This window comes from Meles meles, chromosome 14 (genome assembly GCF_922984935.1).
Source record: "Meles meles chromosome 14, mMelMel3.1 paternal haplotype, whole genome shotgun sequence".
Taxonomy (NCBI): Eukaryota; Metazoa; Chordata; class Mammalia; order Carnivora; family Mustelidae; genus Meles; species Meles meles.
In genome coordinates this window covers 10,237,335-10,259,796 of record NC_060079.1, presented here as the reverse complement: position 1 = coordinate 10,259,796, position 22,462 = coordinate 10,237,335, and the positions used below count along the sequence as shown (strand labels likewise).

At 40.4% G+C, this 22,462-nt stretch overlaps 1 long non-coding RNA gene across 3 annotated transcripts in view; it reads left to right on the top strand.

Annotated features, from left to right (window-relative positions):
* The window catches only part of LOC123925289, a 104,793-nt gene that overhangs the window by 16,745 nt on the left and 65,586 nt on the right, over positions 1-22,462 (top strand). The window lies entirely within an intron of this gene.

Here is a 22,462-nt window from a genome sequence, read left to right as displayed (position 1 = left end):
AACTACTGCCTGGATTAGCACCCTTTCATGCTTGATGCTGGCAAACTTCTGTTAATCATTCAAGGTCTAACAAAATGGCAAGTAGCATAGAAAGGATGTTGGATTGAAGCAGAAAATATTATTAGATGAAAATTCAAAACCAAGGAACAGGCACCTGTGATTGATGTAATTATTATTGTGAGAGAAGTGAATAGGAAGAGCCACTATTTTTTTTCCACTTTCTTGTTAGATTTCTCAGGTCGTGCTCACTGCTGAGATGTTGATGTCCACAGAAGACTTTTTTTCCCCCTCTCATCTGAAAAAAATAACTTCCTCTTGTCATGGTCAGAGGACATTCTTTGCTTATTCTTTGCTCAGGACTTTGTCCTCAGGGTAGGTGCTCTTGGCATTCTCCGAATCTCAGGATGTGTCGTTAAGGCTGGATGGTGAACAGGCATTTCTTCCTTGGCTGTTTCCTAGATCCCGGTTTGGGTGGTTAAGATGGGTTCACAGAAGACCAGCATATATGATATGCCACTGACATTGATCTTGAAAAACCTGTGAAAACTGAAAAGCTGAAATGGCACATTGCACTAAGAGCCAGGAGATCGACACATGAAACTTGTCCCTCATACTTCGTGGCTGTGGTTTCAAGAGATAGTGGTTTACAGGTAGAAGCCTGAGGACTATCCTGGGCGTATAATCTAGCCAGAGTTGCAACATGGCATTTGGAGGGTCAGCCGTCAGCTGTACATTTGGTGAAGGACTCTCCCAAAACCAGAGGAAAGTATTTGAAACTCAAGCATCTGGTGATCTTAATGAGGAATTAGTTATGACTGTTGCCCAAGGAGGTGTTGCTGAGGCAGAAGATCTGCTAAAAAGAGAACACACAGGCTGAAGCTGTGTTTCTAACTTTAGGTCAGGTTGGCTGAGTACAACAGATTTATTGTGATGTGTCAACAAGTCAAAGAAGGCCAAGGAACACCTGCTACTCTTAGAATGTAGGAGAAGCAAGGACGTTTTCTCCCTCAGACCCTCCAGAAGGATTCAGCCCTGCTGACCCTTTTCTGACACTTCTGAACTGTGAGAGAATGAATTTTTATTGTTTTAAGCCACCCAGTCTATGGAAATCCAAAGAGAAAAACCTCATTTTTCTTTTTTCTTTTTCTCTTTTTGAAAAAACCATTTTTCTAACCATGAAATAACAGTAACACTGAGTCATGGGGTGGTGGTGAAGATTAAAAGGGGACTAGTTTGTGGAGACACATTGATATAATTTCCATACTCTCTTCCTGTTTTTTGTTCCCTTTTGAGTATACTCTGCCCCTGTGTCCGGCCAAATCAGATGATATATCACTCTTCCCTACCTCACTTTCAGCCCCAAACATGAGGAAAAATACCTTCTAATGTGGAGGTAAACACACCTGATGGCTAGGTGAGATATTCAGACCAGAAGTAAGATATTTTTGAATGTCTGTAGCCTGGAAAATTCCAGTTCACTTTAGTGGATGGGTAAGTTCCTAGGATCATTGCAGAAGCTGGCTGCCCAGGGGCTTCTCGCAGGCCAGCACTAATTTCCATAGCCACAGTGGCCTCACTACCGGGGTGCATGTGTGTCCTCTAGGGGTACCTGTGAGTTGCTAATGGGTTTTCCCATAGCTGGAAGAGACAATCAAAGAACTTTCTTCTTTTTTTTTTTTAAGATTTTATTTATTTGACAGAGAAAGTGAGAGAGAAATCACAAGGAGGCAGAGAGGCAGGCAGAAAGAGAGGGGGAAGCAGGCTCCCTGTTGAGCAGAGAGCCCAACGTAGGGCTTGACCCCAGGACCCTGAGATCATGACCTGAGCCAAAGGCAGAAGCTTAGCCCACTGAGCCACCCAGGAGCCCCAGAACTTTTGTTTTTAGACTTGGAAATGCTGAAAGGTGATACCCAGAAAATTTTAACAAGATTCCCAAGGATATAGAGTCATCTCAAGAAATTTCATTTTGCTGTTCTGGGTATATATGTCAGATATTTAACATTGAAAGTAGATTTTAAAATTCTTTTTCCTAAAGCTTATTTTGTGGTCTTTGAAGTTGCTGAGTTTTTAAAGTTTTTTGAGAATTTCTTAACAAGTATTCCTTCGTTTAGGACCCAAGCATCCTGCTCATTTCATTAAACCATGTGCAACTCTGCTTGAACTTTGAGCATTAGGTTCTAGAATGACATGTGCAGGAGTCAGATAGGGCTCTTTAGATTTGGCAGGGATCACACAGGACAAGCAAGTGCCACACAGCTGTCTCTCACTCTGCATGGATGAGGAGGAATAGCCATTCTAGAATTCTGCCAACACCGACTGTTCAGCCACAGGACTTTAACTGCACAGTGTACCTCCATGTGGAGAGAGAGGACAGTGCAGGGTGCTAGAGACGGAAGGTTTGTGTCCTCCCAAACGTCCTAACCCCGATGTGAGGGTTTTTGGAGGTGGAGTCTTGGGAGGTGCTTAGGCCGAGAGGGTGGAGCCCTCAGGAGAGAGGGATTAGTGTCCTAATAAAAGAGACCCCGGAGAGCTTGCGTTCCCCTTCCACCATGTGAGGACGCGGTGAGAGAATGGCCATCTGTGAACCAGGAAGTGGGCTCTCACCAGACACTGAAGCTCCTGGTGCTAGATCTTGGACTTCCCAGCCTGCAGAACTGTGAAAAACAGATTTCCATAGTTTATAAGACATAATTTATAAAGACACTGGCATGCTGTTAGAGAAGTCCAGATGGACTAAGACACAGGATGAGGCAGCTACAGTCTACAACGCTTCCTTCTGGTGAGGGTTGTGAGGTATTGAGCAGCAGAAAGAGCGCGGCTTGTGAGGACTCAGTGTTTCTGTCTTGTCCTAGAGATCTCTTAGAGTCCTCTGATTGGAGCTGAGTCCCTTCAGCTCCATCAGACATGGATGCCATGACGAAAACACCATGTCTTTGCAATTCTTCCTCAATGTTTATCACGTAGCAGGTGTAAAAGAAATGTTTGATCCCACTTCTCTTCCTCCCTTCCACCTTCCCACTCTCCGTCCTTCCTTCTTTCTTATATCCGTAACTTCTCTGTGTCAGTCATGATTGTGCCAAGGACTGGGAATTTAAGGATGACTTAGACAGCCACTGCTATTGATTGTTTTATTGTTTTGGAAAATTCTCATAAAAATGGAGATCTAGGGGCACCTGGGTGGCTCAGTGGGTTAAACCCTCTGCCTTCGGCTCAGGTCATGATCCCAGGGTCCGGGGATCGAGCCCTGCATTGGGCTTTCTGCTCAGCGAGGAGCCCGCTTCCTCCTCTCTCTCTCTCTGCCTGCCTCTCTGCCTACTTGGGATCTCTGTCAAATAAATAAATAAATAATCTTTAAAAAAAAGGAGATCTACTTATTCCCACTTTCCCCACACATTTTTTTTTTCTGAAGTAGAATAAGTACTAGGCTTAGAGGCCTAAAAGGAAGGAAAAAGAAGAGAGGAATGAGTTGGGGTTTGAAGGTCCAGAGTTTGAGGTGGGTGAGGGATAGGCTAGGGAAAGAGGAAAGAAAAGCAGGAAATGGTTTTTCCAGGGATTGATTTTTGCCCCCCACCCCTCACCCACATCAATATCCTTCACAGAGCTGGTTAATTATCAATTTTCATGAGAAAGCAAAGCTGCCTTGCTCTTTTTGAAGCACTGGAACACAAAGCAGGCTATCCATGATACACCTTCAGTTCATGGAAACATTTGCATTTTACTGAATCCAGTGATTTATTCACATCTTCTGCGTGCTCTGTGTGGCTTAGAATAGTCCATAAGACACGAAATGGGTGTTTTACCTTTACCATCTTTTTTGCTTTCTTTTCCCTTTTCTTTCTGCCCACTTTAAAATGGATAAAAATTGCTGTATTTCCCATTTCCCTTACATATACGACTAGAAAAAAAACTAGAGGCTGAATTGCTGTTCGTGTAGGAATTGTGTTAAATTTTTTAAAATCCAGTATGAATTTGGCCAACAGTCCAAAATTATGTAAGACGGCTCTCTTCCTCAGAACAAGACAGGGACAGCATTACACTTTAACTACTTATTGAACCACCCATTGTATTCCTTGTTATTTTTATCAAAGGTTCAGTATCATCTTTAAAAAAAAGATTTTATTTATTTACTTGTCAGAGAGAGACTCTGTGAGACAGGAAACACTAGCAAGGGGAGTGGGAGAGGGAGAAGCAGGCTTCCCATGGAGCAGGGAGCCCGATGCTGGACTCAATCCGAGGACCCTAGGACCATGACCCAAGATGAAAGCAGACACTTAATGACTGAGCCACCTAGGCACCCCAGTATCATCTTTTTAGAATCCTGGAATTAGGTCTCTTGGCAGTTAATAAATGTTTAATTGAATATACTAACATGTTTTATTCATTTCTAGTTTCACTTTCTTGCATTTCTATCGTTCCCTCTGTGGTTACTTTTCTTCTTCAGATGATATTCTTTTTTTTTAAAGATTTTATTTATTTATTTGACAGAGAGAGAGAGATCACAAGTAGGCAGAGAGGCAGGCAGAGAGAGAGGGGGAAGCAGGCTCCCTGCTGAGCAGAAAGCCTGATTTGGGACTAGATCCCAGGATCCTGAGATCATGACGTGAGCCAAAGGCAGAGGCTTAACTCACTGAACAACCCAGGTGCTCCCAAGTGATATTCTTTTAAATGATGGTAGTGGGTAGGTAAATACTATAAGTCTGTATATTTTAAAATGTTTTGATTTGGGGGCACCTGGGTGGCTCAGTGGGTTAAAGCCTCTGCCTTCGGCTCAGGTCATGATCCCAGGGTCCTGGGATCGAGCCCCGCATCAGGCTCTCTGCTCAGCGGGGAGCCTGCATTCCCCCACTCCCTTCTGCCTGCCTCTCTGCCTACTTGTGATCTCTGTCTGTCAAATAAATAATAAAATCTTTAAAAAAAATAAAATGTTATTGATTTTTCCTTCACACACACACACACACAAATGGTGATTATGCTGGATATTCCCTGTTTGCGTCTCCAAGTCCACTTTTCACCCTTTTGCATTTTGCTCTGTGCTCTGGGAGGCTGCCTTTAAGTATTGCATTGCCATGATCCTTTATGCTCTCCCTGACAGTTGGGTATAGTCAGTAATAGGCACTAAAATATCAGACAGACTAGACTAGATGGTGTAGATTCATTTTTCTCTGCTCTGCCCCTTTAAGTATAACTGTAAACTCTGGACACAACATAAGAGATACTATAGGACAGCTCTAAAGTGCTCTAAAAGGTGGAAAGAAGGTAGACTGTTTGGGGACCTCAGGACTGAACAACACAGTGCAGGGTATCTTGTAACCACTCAACAGAAAAATGTGAGCCAGGCCTGGCATTTTTCTGACCACCAATTTAACAACAGAAGACAAGTGAAGGGAGCCTATTCCTCTTCTGGATCAAAAGGAGACCCACTGACAATATCAGGTGAACACAGTAACATCAGCAAGAGGGATAAGTCAGGAAACTCAGTGAAAATAAGACTTGGAAGTGCTAGGCCTGAGAATTCCCTTCTGACTGAGAGATACCAGAAAGCAGGGGGATCCCATCACAATAAATATGCAGCTTGGCAAGCCTTACTATTCCTGTGGGTCTGAGAGTCCCCTCCCCCACTTAGAGATGGCAGGTGGGCCTGGCCTATGGAAGCTCCTTCTTGCCAATAGGCAGCACATGCAGGGGCAAATAGAAGCTCCTGTTATACCAGATAAACTAAACAGAACACGATAATACTGCAAGGGCTCTTAAAGTTTATTTATCATTTAGCTCCAGATCCCACAATATTAGGACAGAGTCTGTGTGCTAAATCTAGACAGAGTAACTGCTTGCTAAAGCAAAACTTAACAGAACCGAGAAACTTCGAACATAATCAAATGTTAAAGATAAAAAAAAAAATTACCTATCATACTAAGAACCGGGAAAATCACAACTCAAATGAGAAAAGGTAGTTGACTGGCACTCACATTATGATAAATCAAATTAGAATTATCTGGCAAGTATTTTGAAGCAGCCATTATAAAAAATACTCAGGAATTATAGATTCTCTTGAAACAAATGAAAAAAAAAAAAGATCTCAGCAAAGAAGTAATAAAAAAAGAATAAAATGGAAGTTATGAAGTTTAAAAACAAAGTAATTTTTAAAAATTCTTACTGGTTTAACTGAATACTAGAGTGGAGAGGACAGATAATATAATCAGTGATTGTCAGGACAGAGCAGTAGAATTTATACAATCTGAAAAAAACAGAATAAACTAAAAAAAAGAGGACAGCTCTTTAGGGACCTGTCAGACAATAATAAAGATCCAACATTTGCATCATTGGAATCCTAGAAAGAAAGGAGTAAAAGAGTGAGGCTGAAAGAATATTTGTAGAAATAATGGCTGAAAACATCCCAAATATGGTGAAAGACATAAACCTACAGATTCAAGAAGCTGAGTGAACCCCAAATAGTATAAACCTAAAGAATTCCACACCAAGATATATCATAAACAAACTTCTGAAAACTAAAATAAATAACTTGAAAGCAGCTAGAGAGGAAAGACATAGCATCTATAGGAAAACACCAGTTTGAATGACAACAGAATTCTCATCTGAAACCAAAGAGGACAGAAGAAGTGGCACATTTTTCAGGTGCTGAAAACAGAGAACCATTAATTGTGAATGCTACAGCTGGTGAAACTATCTTGCAGAGATGAAGAGGAAATAAAGACATCTGAAAATGAAGGAAAATGAAAAGAACTTGTTGCTAGCATACCTATCCTAAAAAAATTGCTAAAGGAAGTTTCTTTTACCAGAAAGAAAATGATTAAAAAAAAAAAAGGAAACTTGGAGCATTAGGTAGGGAGAACAATGGATAGAAAGAAATGTGGTCACCTACAATTGACTGTTCTTTTTGTGAGGTTTTTTGTTTTTGTTTTTGTTTTTTTAAAGATTTTATTTATTTATTTGACAGAGGGAGATCACAAGTAGGCAGAGAGGCAGGCAGAGAGAGAGGGAGGAAGCAGTTTCCCTGCTAAGCAGAGAGCCCAATGCAGGGCTCGATCCCAGGACCCTGGGATCATGACCTGAGCCGAATGCAGAGGCTTTAACCCACTTAGCCACCCAGGCGCCCCTTTTTGTGAGTTTTTTTAAAAAAGATTTATTTATTTATTTTAGAGAGAGAGTCAAGGAGGAGGGGCAAAGGGAGGGGAAGAAAGAGTCCCAAGCAGACTTCACACTAAGTGCCAAGCCCAACTTAGGGCTTGGTCCCATAACCCCAAGATTATGACCTGAGCTAAAACCAAGAGTTGGTCGCTTAACCAACTGAGCCACCCTTATGATTTTTTAACATCATATTCGATGATTGAAACAAAAATATAATAATAGATGGTATTCAAGACAATGATATTTCAAAGTAGGGAAAGTAAAGGACTTAAATGGAGGAGTAGTTTCCTCATCTCATACAAAGTATTAAAACATTGATTCCAGTAGACTGTAGTAAGTCACATAGATGTGTTGTAACATGCAGAGCAATCACTGAGGAAACTATACAAGGAGGTGCACCCAAAAACTCTATAAAGAAGTCAAAGTGGAGTTGTAAAACAATGTTCAAGTAGCCCACAGGAAGGCAACAAAAGAGAAGCAGAGAAAACAAACAGAAAATAAATAAAATAGCAGACTTAAGTACTAACATATGAGTAATTACCTTAAGTGTAAATCATTAAAATACACTAAGTAAAAGGTACAGACTGGCAGAGTGAATAAAAATTACTAAGCTAGGGGCGCCTGGGTGGCTCAGTGGGTTAGGCCGCTGCCTTCGGCTCAGGTCATGATCCCAGGGTCCTGGGATCGAGTCCCGCATCAGGCTCTCTGCTCAGCGGAGGGCCTGCTTCTACCCTGCTCCTCTCTCTGCCTGCCTCTCTGCCTACTTGTGATCTGTCTGTCAAATAAATAAGTAAAATAAAAAAAAAATTACTGGGGCACCTGGGTGGCTCAGTGGGTTAAAGCCTCTGCCTTCAGCTCAGGTCATGATCCCAGGGTCCTGGGATCGAGCCCCGCATGGGGCTCTCTGCTCAGCAGGGAGCCTGCTTCCCTTCCTCTCTCTCTGTCTGCCTCTCTGCCTACCTGTGATCTCTGTCTGTCAAATAAATAAAAATAAAATCTTTAAAAAAAAAAAAAGAAAAAAAATTACTAAGCTATATGGTGATAACTAGAAAATCAGTTCAAATTTAGCAACATAGGTGGGTCAAAAGTAAAGGATAGGGAGGCCTGGGTGGACCACTCACTTAAGTGTCTGCCTTTGGCTTAGGTCATGAGCTCAGGGTCCTGGGATAGAGCCCATGTCGAGCTCCCTACTCAGTAGGGAGCCTGCTTCTCCCTCTCCCTCTGCTGCTCCCCCAGCTTGTGTTCCCTCTCTATCTTACTCTGTCTCTCTCAAATAAAAAAATAAAATCTTAAAAAAAAATAAAGTTTTTTAAAAAAGTAAAGGATAAAAGAAGGCATACTATGCACACATTAATTGAAATAAGGAATAGCTCTATTAATATCAGGTTAAAAAAAAGAATTCACAGTAAAGAAGGTTACTCAGGATAAAGAGAAATATAACAAACATAATGATAAGAAGGATCAATCCATCAGGAAGACACAACAGTATTAAACATGTATTTAGCAAACAACAGAACCTCAAAATACATGAAGCAAAAGCTGATAACTGAACAGAGTAATAGATCACTCCATAATTATAATTGAGGATTTCAACATCCTACTTTCAGCAACTGTTATAACTATTAAATGGAAAATCAACAAAATATAAAAGATTAGATATGAATGATATCATGATATCATTGATCATATCAAGATTGATCATTTCAAGATATGAATGAAATCATGATATCATGATATTATGATCCAATAAGATCTAATCAACATATATGAAACACTGACCAATGACAGTATAATATATACTTTTTTCCCCCCAAATACCTTGGGACATTCACCAAGGTAGACCATATTCTGGTCCATTAAACCTTCACGAACTGAATAGAATTGAAATCATGCAGAATGTTTCCAGAGTATGTTTTCTGAAAGTTTTTTAATGTACATTTGAGATCATGGTTCATTTTGAGTTAATTTCTTTTTTTTTAAAGATTTTATTTATTTATTTATTTGACAGAGAGTGCGCACAAGTAGGCAGAGCAGCAGGCAGAAGGAGAGGGAGAAGCAGGCTCTCCGCTGAGCAGGGGACCTGATGAGGGCCTAGATCCTAGGACCCTGGGATCATGACCGGAGCCGGAGGCAGCCACTTAACCAAATGAGCCACCCAGGATCCCCTTGAGTTAATTTCCTTTAAAAGATTTTATTTATTTGACACAGAGAGAGATCTCAAGTAGGCATAGCAGCAGGCAGAGAGAGAGGGGGAAGCAGGCTCCCGGCTGAGCAGAGAACCCCATGCAGGGCTCGATCCCAGGACCCTGAGATCATGACCTGAGCCACGCAGGCACCCTGAATTAATTTCTTTTAAAGACTTATTTACTGGGGCACCTGGGTGGCTCAGTCATTAAGCGTCTGCCTTCAGCTCAGGTAATGATCCCAGGGTCCTGGGATTGAGCCCCACGTCCGGCTCCCTGCTCAGCGGGAAGCCTGCTTCTCCCTCTCCCACTCCCCCTGCTTGTATTCCCTCTCTCACTGGGTCTCTCTCTGTCAAATAAATAAAATCTTTTAAAAAAATAAAGACTTGTTTATTTTAGAGAGAGAGAGAGAGTGCATGTGTGGAGTGGAGGAGGGGCAGAGGGAGAGGGAAAGAGAAACTCATGCACACTCGGAGTTGAGCGTAGAGCTCTATGTGGGGCTTGATCACCTGACCCCAAGATCAGACCTGAGCTGAAACCAAGAGTTGGAGGCCCAGCTGACTGTGCCACACAGGTGCCCCCAATTTGAGTTAAATTTTACACACGGTACGAAATTTAGGTCAAGTTATTTTTTTTTTTTATAACTTATAGATGTGCAGTTGCTCCATCAACATTTGTTGAAAAGACCATCATTTTCTCCATTAAATTGCTTTTGTATCTTTGTCAAAAATCAGTTGTGTATAAGGAAAACAAACTAGAAACCAGTAACAACAGAAAAGCAACAGGAAAATCTCAAAGAACTGAAAGTTGAACATCACATTTGAAATAATCTATGAATCAAAGAGGAAATCTCATGGGAAATTTAAAAAAATTTAAAGAACTGAATGAGAATAAAAATACAATATAGCAAAATATGTACTACAACACCTAGAGCAATGCCAAGAGGGAAACTTATAGCACTAAATGCTTTCATTAGAAAAGAGGAACGTTCTCAAGTTAATAATCTAAGTTTCTACTCCATGAAACTAGAAAAAGAGAAAAATAAACTCAAAATGAATAGAAAGAAGGAAATAATTAAAATTAAGAACAGAAAACGATGAAATTGAAAGTAGGAAGTCATAAGAGAAATCAAACAAGACCAAAATAAGTGGAGAGACATACTATACTCATGGATTCGAAGATTCAACATAGCAAAGATGTGAATTCTCCACCAATTTGACCTGTAGGTTTAATGCAGTTGCTATAAAAAGTCCCAGCAAGAAATTTTTGGTACGTATAGACAAGCTTACTCTTAAATTTATATGGAAGGACAAAGGACTGAGATAGCTAAAACAATCTTAAAAAAGAAGAATAAAGTGTTAGGAATCAGTCTGTCTAATTTGAGTATGTAATATGAATCTACAGTAATCAAGAATATGCAGTATTGGGGGAAGGATTAGATACCTAGATCAGTGCAACAGAATAGAGAATCCAGAAATAGACCCCTATGAAGATGCCCAATTGATGTTTTAATAAAGATTTAATTAATTTATTTATTTGAGAGAGAGAGAGAGAAGAGAGAGGGAATACAAACAGGGGGATTGGGAGAGGAAGAATTAGGCTTCCTGCTGAGCCTGATGTGGGACTCAATCCCAGGACCCTGGATTATGACCTGAGCCGAAGGCAGATGCTTAATGACTGAGCTACCCAGGTGCCCCTGCTCAACTGATTTTTGACAAAGATAAAAAATGAATTCAAGGAGAGAGGATGGTCTTTTCAACAAATGGTGGCAGAGAAATTATGTATTGGTAAGGTTTTAAAAAGATCTAAATTTTGGGGTGCCTGGGTGGCTCAGTCATTTTAAGTGTCTGCCTTCTGCTCAGGTCATGATCCTAGAGTCCTGGGATTAAGTCCTGCCTCTGGATCCCTGCTCAGTGGGGAGGTTGCTTCTCCCTCTCCCTGCTGCTCCCTCTGCTTGTGCTTTCTGTCTCACTGTCAAATAAATAAAATCTTAAAAAAAAAAAAAAAAGATCTAGATTTTATACCTTAGATAAAAACTAACTCAAAATGAATCATCATTTTAAATGTAAAATGATAAAAGTTTCGGAAGAAAATCTTTCAAAAGTAGGGCTAGGCAAAGAGTTCTTAGACTTAACACCAAAAGTACAATCCCTAAAAGAAAAAATGGATAAAATGAAACTCATCCAAATGAAAAACTTTTGTTCCATGAAAGGCTGTTAAGAGGATGAAAAGACAAGCTAGACTTATAAGCCACATATTTAACAAAAGACTAGTATCTAGAATACATAAGGAACTCTTAAGACTCAACAGTTAAAAAAAAAACAGATATTTCTCTGAAGAAGTCATACAGATGGCAAATAAGTACACGGAAAGATGTTCTTCATTATTAGCAATTAGGGAAATGCAGATTAAAACCAAAATGTGTGATATCCTACTATAATTTTATGTGTGAACTTGACTAGGCCATGAGGTGCCTGGGTAGTTGGTTGAATTATTCTGGGTGTTTTCATAGGGTATTTAAGGATGAGAGTAACATTTGAATGGATAGACCTAGTAAAGCAGATTTTCTTTTCCAGTGTGGGTGGGCCTCAAACAATCCACTGAATGCCTGAAAAGGCTGAGTAAGGGAGAATTCTCTCTGCCTGACTGACTTTGAGCTAGGATATCAATCTTCTCCTGCCTGTGAACTTGGACTCAGACTGGAAATTAATACCATTGACTCTCCGGGTTCTCAAGCTTTAGGGATCAGACTGGAACTATACCATCAGCTCTCCTGAGTCTACAGCTTCCAACTGCAGATCTTAGAAATTCTCAGCCTCCATACCAGTGTGAACCAATTTCTTACAATAAGTCTCATTCATATGTGTGTGAATTCTACTTTTAATAATTTTCAGCAAATACATACATAATATAGAACCAAGAATGTTATGTATGTATATAATTCTGTTCCTCTGGAGAACCCAGAGTAATACACTAACATACTTAATAGAATGGGCATAACAAAAAAAATTACTAACACCACATGCTTGTGAGGATGTGGAGAAACTGGGTCTCTCATATATTACTGGTGGGAATATAAGAAGGTACGGCTACTCTGGAAAACAATTTGACAGTTTCTTAAAAAACTAAATATGCAATTGTCACATGACCCAGAAGTTCCTCTCTTGGACATTTATCTCAGAGAAATAGAAGCTAATATTCACACAAAACCTGTACCTGAGTGTTCATGGCAGTTTATTGTAATAGCTCCCAAGCTGAAAACAATACAAATGTCCTCCCACAGGTGAAAGGTTAAATCCACTGTAGTCCCTCCATACCATGGAATACTGCTCAACAGTAAGGGAATTAACTTGAATGAATCTCGGAGGAAATATACTGAGTGGAAAATGCCAAATAAAGTTACATACTGCGTGATTCCATTTATATAATATTTTGGAAATTAAAAGATAAAAATGAGAAAAGCTCACTGGTTTCCAGGGTTAGGGAAGGGGAGAGGAGTAGGGGGTATGTGGGTGTGGTTATGAAAAGAAGCAGGAGGAATCCTCCTGGTGTTGAAACTGTTCTGAATCTTGACTGTGGTGGTGGATACACAAACCCATGTGACTAAATTAGATAGAATATACTAGATGCACACACACACACTACAAATAAGTACAAGTAAAACTGGGAGAATCTGAACATGTTCAGTGCATTTTATCAATGGAATATTCTTTTTTTAAAAATATTTTTTTAAATTTATTTGACAGAGAGAGGGAGTGAGAGAGGGAACACAAGGAGGGGGAGGGGGAGTGGGAGAGGGAGAAGCTGACCTCCTGCTGAGCAGGATGCAGGGCTTGATCCCACCATCCAGAGATCATGACCTGAGCGGAAGGCAGACACTTAACTGATTGAGCCACCCAGGTGTTCCTCATTGGAATATTCTGGTTGTGATATTGTACTACAGTTTTGTAAGATGTTACCAGTGGGGGAACTGGATAAAACACACACAGGGCCTCTCCATATAATTTCTTAGAACTTTATGTGAATCTACATACATATGAAAGGGTTAGTAAAAAAAGACCAGAGATTGAGACATTGAGATGGAGGTACTTGTTCCTCCTTGCTTGGTCCTGGTAGGTTGGCTGCATCCCTCTACATAGGTCCAGTTCCTGGAGTGGCTCTTTCTTGTAGTAACTGTTCTTGGGTTCCCTCTATGCCTAGAGTTGTTCTCACTGTAGGCAGCTTTGGGCTACTGCATCATCCCTTGTCCCACATCTGTAGTTATATTTATTTCTAGTTACTTTATTAATGTTTGTGGTTATTGCGGATGATCTCTCTAAAATTTTGTTTTTGACGAAAACGAGAGAAAAACTCTCTCAAATTTCGTTTTGACGAAAACGAGAGAAAAAAATTTCTGTTTCATGGTGCCTTGGACATAATGGATTCTTGATAAATATTTATTCATTCATAAATTTACTTCTAGGATTTTTGAACATGTGTATGTTTTTCAGCTGGACCCTTAGTGTTAGAAACCATTTATAAGCAACAAATTGGAGGACCTAAGTGAAATGGTCTAGAATTCCTAGAAACATACGCTCTACCAAAACTGGATCAGGAAGAAACAGAAAATCTGGATAGACCTCTAACTAATAAGAAATTGAATCAGTAACCAAAAGCTTCCCACCAAAAAAAATCGTGGACCAGATGGCCTCAATGGTAAATTCTACCATACACTTAATATATAGTTTTTATAGTTTTTTAAAGCACAGGGGCAGAACCCATGGGCAGAAAGAGCTGTGCTGGCATTTTGAAGAGAGATTGATTTTACATATATTTACATTTTTTTTAAGGCATGCCAACTCATTTGATGAGGCCAGCATTACCCTGATACTAAAAGCTAGACAAAGACACTGCAAGAAAAGAAAACTGCAGACTAATAACCCTTATGAATATTGATACAAAAATCCTCAAAGAATATTAGCAAACCAAATTTAGTAACATACTAAAAGAATTATGCACCATGACCAAGTGGGATTTATTTGGAGTGCAAAGATGCCTCAACATGTAAGAATCAATCGATGTAGGGTGACTGGGTGGCTCAGTTTTCAGCACAGGTCTTGATCTCAGGGTTGTAAATTCAAGCCCCATGTTAGGCTCCACGCTTTTTAAAAAAAAAAAAAAAAGGATCAATGTGATACACTGTATTAATTGAAGGAAAAAACCCACACAATCATTTTAATGGATGCAGAAAAAGAACTTGACAAAATTAAGCACGTTTCAAGATAAAACACTCAGGAAGTTGAAATAGAAGGAAGCTTACTAACATGATAAAGGCTGTGTATAAGAAAGCCACAGATAGCATTATACTCAATGGTGAAAAACTGAACACTTTTCCTCTAAGATCAGGAACAAGACAAGGATGCCTGCTTTTACCACTTCTGTTAGGCATAGAATCCGAAGTTCTGTCAGGAGAAATTAGGCAAGAAAAGGAAATAAAAGCTATCCAAATTGGAAAGGAGGAAGTAAGATTATTTGTTTTCATAGGTGATACAATATTACGTGTAGAAACTACTAGAGAGTCTACTAAAACTACAAAAAAACACTGGAGAGTTTATTAGTAAGGGCTAATAATTTCAGCAAAGTTGCAGGATACAAAATCAATACAGAAAAATTGGTCTCATTTCTAGGCACTAGTAATAAACAATTCAAAAATGAAATCAATAAAACAATTCCATTTACAGTAGCACCGAAGAATAAAATACTTAGAAATAAACTTAATCAAGGAGGCCAAGGACTTGTGTATGGAAAAACAAAACATTAGCCCAAGTGTCCATTGACTGATGAATGGATAAAGAGGCAGTACACACACACACACACACAGGAATATTATGTGGCCATAAAAAAGAATGAAATCTTGCCATTTGCAATGACAAGGATGGAACTAGAGAGTATAATGCTAAGCAAAATAGGCCAGAGAAAGATAAATAGCATATGATTACACTCATATGTGGAATTTAAGAAACAAAATAAATGAGCAATTCTTATAAAAAATGATAGCATTTAATTCTTCATTTTCAAAATTGTTTAGCTATTTTAGTTCCCTTTCCTTTCCATATAAATGTTAGAATGAGCTTGCTGACATTTTGATAAGAATTGTATTAAATCTGTAGATTAGTCTGGGGAAAATCAGCATCTTTATCACCTTGACTCTTCTAATCCATGAGTACAGTATGTCTCCATTTATATGGGCCTTTGATTTCTCTCATCACCATTTTGTGCTCTCTTGCCTTTGGAGTTTACATTTGTTTATATTTTTGCCCATTTTTAAACTTTTCAACCTTCCCTTTACCTTTTTATAAAGCATATTTTTTAATAAACCACATATCATGTGTTTAATAAAACACATATCATGTGTTTTCTTTCTTTCTCCAACTGACCATCCCCGTCTTTTACCTTGCCTTCTACTTTACTTTTCCTTTTTGTTTGCTTTGTACTTTGCTGATGGAGTCAGTTAGTTTTTATTCTCTTCCCTTCCTTCTGTTAATCTGGAAATTTTACTGTATGGTCCTTGAATACATACTGCTTGCTATTCTCTTGTCTGAGATGATAGGCCAGGCACTTGCCCCTCCCTCATGCTTCCTCATCCTCCCCAAAATCAGATTTCTAGGTTATTACTTTTTTTACATATGCCCACCCAACTCCCCATGCCTGCATATTGCTGAGAGGAACCTTTAGCTCCAGACTAATACTAGACTTTCTCTTACAGTGTGTCTCATATTTCAAGGATCCTTCGTGTTCAGAGCACACATTCCCAGTCAATCATTACCCATTTCAGTTAACCATATACACAGCAAAGTGCTATGCCTACCATTGACTCCTTTTCTCTTTCTTTCTTTCTTTTTTTAAGCAATTTTTGTTTCCTTCTCCTTCTTTTTCACCTTTTCTTCTCCTCCTTGACAAAGTTTTTTTCTGGAAGCTTTTCCCTATATGGGTAATGTGAATGACTATCTCTCAATCCTTGCATCCCAGCAAATACCTTTCTTCCTCACCAGCGAGTGGATAGTGTCTTTACCTGTTACACATTCTTGGCTCCTCGTCCTTTTTTCGCAGTAATTAGTAAATATCCAAAATATCCCACCAACTTCTGCTGCTGCGTATGAGAACTTAGTGCCAGTTAGTTTTTCTTCTTCTGTAAATAACTTGTTCTTTTGGTCTGGAAGTGTGCACATTTATCTTTAACCTTGGAATTTTCAAATTTTATCAGGACATGCCTAGATGTGTGCCTTTTTATCACCTCTCCTATACCTGCATAAATAAGTCTGCAAATAATAAAATTTTCTTGCCCCTTCTTTCACCTCTTACATATTTTCCTTTTGGCATTCGTATTACTTGCATACTGGGTTTCCAGGATCAATCTTAAAAGTATCTTTTACTTTCCTTGAGATAGCCCTTCTCTTTGATTTTTGTCCTAGGTTTTGAAATTGTTTCTTCCAAATGGTCTTCAAAACCACAGTTTTTATCCCAAGAGTGGCAACTCTGTCATTCAATTTGCCTATTGAATTTTTCAGTTTGGGAAGAAATGAAAATTTGTTAAGAAGTGGTTTTATGGGGGCGCCTGGGTGGCTCAGTGGGTTAAGCCACTGCCTTCGGCTCAGGTCATGATCTCGGGGTCCTGGGATCGAGTCCCGCATTGGGCTCTCTGCTCAGCAGGGAGCCTGCTTCCCTCTCTCTCTCTCTGCCTGCCTCTCTATCTACTTGTGATCTCTGTCAAATAAATAAATAAAATCTTTAAAAAAAAAAGAAGTGGTTTTATGCTTTAATCAAATCTCCTTAAGTGTTAAGTAAGGTGACATTAGTTACTGTAACAGAAACTCTGACATCTTCAATATTCAATTAAAAAAGATAGATTGAGGGGGATCTGGGTGGCTCAGATGGTTAAGCATCTGCCTTTGGCTCAGGTCATGATTCCAGGGTCCTGGGATCAAACCGCATGTCAGGATCCCTGCTCAGTGGGAAGCCTGCTTCTATCTCTCCCTCTCCCCCTGCTTGGGCTCTCTCTCTTTCTCTTTCAAATAAATAAATAAAAATCTTTATTAAAATTAAAAAAAATGAAAGATAGATTGAGACATCATGAAAAAGATACCCGAGACTAAGGCACAGTTGTTATTGGAGAGGAGTAAGTCATATAGATGGGTCTTGTAAGGAATGGAGATGTGTCAGATAAACCCTTGCCAGACTCTCCTCTCTTCAGATGGCATCTGTGCGTCTGGTCTGACCCAGAGGGGACAAAACCTTGCTTCTGCTAGATATTTCCCAAGATTCTTGATCTCCCCCTTCTTCCGCTGAGGAGCTCAGTATAACCTGCCGGTTAAGGGTTTCTGCCCATCACTCCGCAAAAAAAAGAGTTTGTGCCCTGAAGTGAAGACGGACCCAGGTCGAAGTCCTGGCTCTGCCGCTAACTAGTTTTGGGTCTTTGGATTGGTCACCTTGAACAGGCTAAGTCTATAAACCTTATTTCAAATTTGAACTCTGAAATGGCCTAAGGAGCACCTGGGTGGCTCAGTCAGTTGAGTGTCTGACTCTTGGCTTTGGCTCAGGTCTTGATATCAGTGTCATGAGATCAAGGTCCACGTTGGGTTCTACGCTAAGTGGGCAGTCTGCTTGAAGATTTTCTCCCTCTGTCCCTCCAACCACTCATGCTCTCTCGCTCTCAAATAAATAAATAAATCTAAAAAAAAAACAACAAGAACTGTAAAATGGGGTTAAAAATACTGTCTACCTTTATAGGATTTTTTTTTCTGTGCATTAAGTAAGACAAAGCAATGACCATAATTTAGCATCATGCCTGACCTGAAATAGTGCTCCTACACAGCAGCTACCATTATTATGAGTGGTTCAGTCTCCTGAGGGCTTGAGCTGCAGGTTTTCTGCAGATGACCCAATGTAGTCTCCAGCCCTGATCGCTCTCCTGAGCTACAGTGTAACATTTTCTGTGTCCAGCTGGACAACACTACTTGGATATCCTCTTAGAATTTAAGGTCCTCTGTTGAGTAGGTGTAGTGTGCTGCCTGACAATTTGGACTTTTTAAATTGGAATATAAATGCTGACGTTACGTTTCTGATCGCCAGGGCATCTGTTTCTAAGACATCATTGGGAATAAACACATTGTACTCTACACAACTGGATAAAGAGCCAGGGCTCCCAACCCATGAACTTCCCCTTCAGAAAGCCCTGGGTGACCTAGATAACGGACCATTTGCATGATCCTGCCCCACCCCAGCCTTCATTTCCACTCTTATGTTTTAAATTCACAAATAAAAGAGTGAGCCTGCAAAATCTGAGGCTCCCACCGTTGATCTCAGTAGAAGGAGAACCCAGGTCCACGTGAGCTCGCTCCCCCTACCACTTGTGATCTCACTGTGTAGCCTTGGGCTTGTGGTGCACCTTCCAAGAATAAACCTTGTTTTTTCCAAAGTTCCCTGCTGATTGTTGCTGAGGCGCATCTTGCAGTCAAAAACCACAACACTGGCTCTGGATTGGGGAAATGTCTGCCGGCTCCTTACAAGGTGTGCAGTTGTGCAGGCCTAGGTGAGTGCCCTGAGGCATTCCTGGCTGATAGAATCTGTTGCTAGGATGAGGCAGACACAAAATGTAGCCCAAACTTACCTTTTTAATCTTAGCTCCCACACTACACTTCTGTGGATACACTCTTGCCAATCTGGACAATTTCAGACTACTTCCTCTTTGTTTCTTTCATCTGGAATATTCCCTTATCCATTTCTACTTACCAAGATTTAACCCATTCCTGGGCGCCTGGGTGGCTCAGTGGGTTAAGCCTTTGCCTTCAGCTCAGGTCATGATCTCAGGGTCCTGGGATCGAGCCCCATATCGGGCTCTCTGCTCAGCAGGGAGCCTGCTTCCCCCCTCTCTCTCTGCCTGCCTCTCTGCCTATTTGTGATCTCTGTCTGTCAAATAAATAAAATCTTAAAAAAAAAAAATTTAACCCATTCCTTAAGAACAAGCTCAAACGCCACTTTTTCTTGATCTTCCCTAATGAAGGAGAACTCCCCTAACTTATTTTTTGTAGAAACTTGTTTTATTTTCGTCAATTGTGATGATACCCATGACTACTAGCTTGCGGTATGGGTTGGAAATTCTGCCTCTGCAAGTGGCAGATTCTCCATGTAGTTCAGCGAAGAGGGAATTTTGGGGCTTATATGATGTCCAAAACCTCAGACACTCAAGCGTATCAGGATTCTTATAGTCTCTACCTTGAATTTTTACTTTTTTGTGTGAGTTAACTTATTACCTACAGCTTACTGGTTTCCTCTTTGGGAGGAAAATGGGCCTCAATTAGCCCAATGCTGTTATTACAGCTTGTAATGCAGGTGCTAGAGGTTCCTATTGTCCTCCAGCAGAAGAGCCCTGGCAGGAAACGTGACCAGCCCGCTTTGGTGACCTGTTCATTCCTGTGCCATTCAGGCTCAATAGGATGGAAGGGTCTGCTTGTTCAGGTGTGGGTCATGTGCCCACCCCCAGATGAAGGGGAAGGGAAGGCTTATGGGAAGGATTAGGGGTCAGTTATTGTAGTTCACTGCTCTGCTCGGCTCTGCTGTATTAGAACTCGTGGAGCACAGGAGCCGTGCCTCATCTTATAACCCCTCCAACAATGGCTTGTTCAGGATAAATGCTTAGTGCATTTTTACTGAATAGATGAATAAACAGATTGTCTTAGCACCAAATTGGGAAGTTTAATAGGCTGTTGTTGAGCAGGGTAGTCAGGCTTTGGAAAAGAATTTTCCAAATTTAAAATGTAAAATTCTCAGTTATGTTATTATTTTTTTTAATTAAAGATTATTTATTTATTTATTTCCTTCACAGACAGAGATCATAAGTAGGCAGAGAGGCAGGCAGAGAGGAAGAGAAGCAGGCTCCCTGCTGAGCAGAGAGCCCGATGTGCGGCTCTGAGGCTCTATGTGGGGCTCGAAGTGGGGCTCGAAGTGGGGCTCGATCCCAGGACCCTGGGATCATGACCTAAGCCAAAGGCAGAGGCTTTAACCCACTGAGCCACCCCAGGTGCCCCACCGACAATTATGTTATTTACTGGTGGATAGCATAGATCCAAAAAAGACCTAAGGACAGTAATAAACCTCACTAAAGGAGAACATTGGAAACTTTCAGAAGTTCCTTGTAAATGGGAAATTTGCCTTTTTTGGTCTTTCACTTTAAGATAAATTTCCTTTTCTTGAGAAACTTGTACAGAGAGAGTAACTTGAGTCTAGCCTGGGCAGGGGAGATAAAAATGTAACAAAAGGGTTTAGTTATAGGGGTGTCTATGCTAATGCTTCTACTGCAATAATGGGACCTGAAAATGTAAACACATTTTGTTCCGAGAGGCTGTGGGAGTACAAAACAGGGGGCTAGCCTGGTTTTCTTGGGGCTGACTCTCTGAGGGGTTAATGATCAAAAAGTAGAAAATGAATGTACTTAATGCCACTGAACTATACACTTAAAAACGAGTAAGATGTATTGGGACACCTGGGTGGCTCAGTCATTAAGCGTCTGCCTTTGGCTCAAGTCATGATCCCGGGGTCCTGGGTTCAAGCTACCTGCTCCGTGGGAGGCCTGCTTCTCCTTCTCCCATTCCGTCTGCTTGTGTTCCCTCTCTCACTGTGTTTCTTTCTGTCAAATAAATAAAATCTTAAAAAAAAAGATTTTTAAAACAAGTAAGATGTAAATTTTTTATATGTATTTTACCCCAATTAAAAGCAAATACATATAAATTTCAAAAGAACCATCCTTGGATGCCAATCCCAGAGGGAAATTTTGACAAGGAGCAGGATTTTTAAAAAAATTTAATTTTTTCAGTGTTCCAAAATTCATTGTTTATGTACCACACCCAGTGCTGCATACAAAACGTGCCCTCCTTAATACCCACCACCAGGCTCACCCTTCCTTCCACCCCCTCTTTTTTTTTTTAATTTTTTCAAAGATTTTATTTATTTATATGACACAGAGAGAGAGCACAGCAGGGGGAGCAGGAGAGGGAGAAGCAGGCTCTCCGCTGAGCAGGGAGCCCAATGCGGAACTCAATCCCAGAACCCTGAGATCATGACCTGAGCCGAAGGCAGAGGCTTAACCCACTGAGCCACCCAGGCGCCCCTGATTTAATTTTATTTTTGAATAATAAATTCATATTGCTTTAATTTCATTTTAAGATTTAGACTATCAACATGCTCTCAAAAGTCAAAACTATACAAAATATTATATTAAGAGAATTATCCTTCTCTCCTGTATCCCTTCCACACCATTCTCTCCTACCTCTTAATAACCAGCTTCATGGTTTTCTGGTTCTGTGTTTTTTCTTGTAACATAAGCAGATTATATGGTTTTCTCATTGCCCCTTCTTTTTTTTTTTAAGATTTTATTTATTTATTTGACAGACAGAGATCACAAGTAGGCAGAGAGGCAGGCAGAGAGAGAGGAGGAAGCAGGCTCCCCGCTGAGCAGAGAGCCCAATGTGGGGCTCGATTCCAGGACCCTGAGACCATGACCTGAGCCGAAGGCAGAGGCTTTTACGCACTGAGCCACCCAGGTGCCCCTCTCATTGCCCCTTCTTTCTGACACAAAAGATAACATACTATCTCTAGTCTTACTCTACTTTTTTTTTTTTTTTCACTTTTTATTCCCTGGAAGTCATTCCATATGGAGTCACAGAGATCACCCACATTCTTTTTATCTTCTAGCTCACCACGTCTTTCCTTGGCCACCTCCAGTCTACTAAAAAGCTTATCAAATGCATTCTTCACTTACATTGTGTGTATTTGATCTCTGACATTTCCTTTCCATTCTTTCTTAGAATGTCCACCTCTCTGTTTACAATACCCATCTGTTCTTGCACATTGCCTACTTGGTCCATTAGAACAATTAGCATATTAATCATAGTTATTTTAATTTCCTGGTCTGATAAGCCCAAAGTCTCTGCTATATCTGAGTCTGGTTCTGACACTTGCTTTGTCTTTCAGACTATATATATATTTATTTATTTATTTATTTGACAGAGAGAGATCACAAGTAGACAGAGAGGCGGGCAGAGAGAGAGAGAGAGGGAAGCAGGCTCCCCGCCAAACGGAGAGCCCGATGCGGGACTCGA